This window comes from Mirounga leonina, unplaced genomic scaffold, assembly GCF_011800145.1.
Source record: "Mirounga leonina isolate KUSES-001 unplaced genomic scaffold, KU_Mleo_1.0 Mir_101608, whole genome shotgun sequence".
Classification (NCBI taxonomy): Eukaryota; Metazoa; Chordata; class Mammalia; order Carnivora; family Phocidae; genus Mirounga; species Mirounga leonina.
The window spans coordinates 2,193,766-2,195,847 of NW_023270163.1; the positions used below are offsets into that span (position 1 = coordinate 2,193,766).

The window sequence follows — 2,082 nt, forward strand, 5'->3', positions numbered from 1 at the left end:
AGATGATCATATATGCAATTTAGAAACATAATACTGGCTACTGTGTGGAAAATGGATTTTATAGGGGCAAGCTTGGAGCTAGTGAGTCTAGTTAGGTGACAGTTGCAATAATTCAGATGAAAGAAGAAACTAGAGAAGAGTTACTTAGAAGGGATATGGAAGTGGTGCAAATCTGGTAAATACTTAAGAGTTTAAATCAGCAGGAAAAGAGTTTAAATGTGGAACATGGAAAAAAAAACTAGATTTCTAGAATGGGTGACTGAGGGGAATGGGGTGTACCAATCTGAGACAAAGTATATAAGACAAGGATCTGATTTGGGAAGTAGAGATGATAAGTTCTGTAGATGCCATGTTTAGCTATAGGTGCTTATTGGAAGTTTGAGTAGAAATGCTAGGTAGGAAGTTAGCAATATGAGCATGGAACTCAAAAGAAATATCTACACTGGAAATACAGGTTTTGGAGTCATTCATACATAGATTAGAGTTAAATCCGTGAGAGTAGATGAGGAGTGTGTAGAGTAAGAACATTTAAACTAAAAACAGAACCCTGGAAAACACTAATATTTTTCCAAAGCCACCCATGTATTTTAGGTGTGTGTTACAGCATTACCCCACTTCCAGTCACCAAAATCTGTATTAGTTATATATTGCTGTATAACAAATTACCCCCAAATTAGCACCTGATCATGTCATACAGTTTTTGAGTGTCAAAAATCTGGGAGAAGCTTAGCTGGGAGGTTCTGGCTCAGGTCTGTTGTGAGGCTGCAGTCAAGAAGCCCACCAGGGTTACAGTCATGTGAAGACTTGATTGAGCTTGGAGAATTCACTTCTAAGCCTACAGACATGGATATTGGCAAGATTCTTTGGTTCCTCAATAGATAGGCCTTTTCATACAGTTGTTTACTATATGGCATAGGACTTCCCCCAGAATGAGTAATGAGAGAGAGACAGAGAGGGAAAGAGAGAGAAAGTTACAGTATCTTTTATAACATAATCTCAGAAGTGACATGCCATTACTTCTGCCACATTTTATTGACCACACAAGCCAATCCTGGGAGATACACAAGGGTTTGGATACCAAGAGGCAGAGATCACTAGGAGCCATTTTGTTGCCTGGCAACAAGTACATATCTCAATATCATCTTTTTTATTCAGAGTTTCCCATGATTAGAAGAGGATAGTTTGCAATTTCTCTTACAACATGATTGGTATTGTTATTATTGATATTATTAGCATCATTATTTATAAATTAAGTCATTTCACAAGTGCTTGCTTTATTTTTACCTTATTTCTCATTATACCCTTCATGCAATGTAACTATTAGTGTGAAATATTGAAATGAGGTCAGATCCTCCAAATAAATAATCCTATGTTAAAAATCTGTTTTCGGTGTTAAGAAAGGAGAGAAGGTTAGCACTCCCCTTGACAAGAGTGAAAGAGGCCCTCAGGACCGACAACATGCATATGGTTAAGGCATTGCCATCTACTTCAAGACATCTAACCTTCATTTTTTAGAAGGGGTTCAAACTTAAGTGACCATCAACTTAATATAGACTGCTATATGCATAAGATGTTCTATATGAGCCTAATGGTAACCACAAATCAAAAACCTGTAATAGATACACAAAAAATAAAGGGAAAAGAATCCAAGCATATCACTAAAAAAGCCATCAAACTACAAGGGAAGAGAGCAAGAGAAGAAAGGAACAAAGAACTACAAAAACAACTGTAAAACAAGTAACACAATGGCAATAAATATATATCTATCAATAACTACTTTGAATGTAAATGGACTAAATGCTCCAATCAAAAGACACAGGGTAATTGAATGGATAAAAAAAGCAAGATCTGTCTGTATGCTGCCTACAAGAGACTCACTTCAAACCTAAAGACACATGCAGATTGAAAGTGATAGGGATGGGAAAACATTTATCATGCAAATGGAAGTGAAAAAAAAAAAAGCTGGGGTGGCAATACTTATATTGGACAAAATAGATCCTAAAACAAAGACTGTAACAAGAAATAAAGAAGGAGGGCGCCTGGGTGGCTCAGTCGGTTGAGCGACTGCCTTCGGCTCAGGTC

The 2,082-nt window shown here is 36.9% G+C and overlaps 1 non-coding gene across 1 annotated transcript; it reads left to right on the forward strand.

Moving 5' to 3' along the window:
- Window positions 1-1,389: 1,389 nt before the first annotated feature.
- LOC118008450 lies at window positions 1,390-1,513 on the forward strand. Its single transcript, XR_004678695.1, has one exon. It is a non-coding gene; the product is annotated as a U6atac minor spliceosomal RNA (small nuclear RNA).
- Window positions 1,514-2,082: the final 569 nt, after the last annotated feature.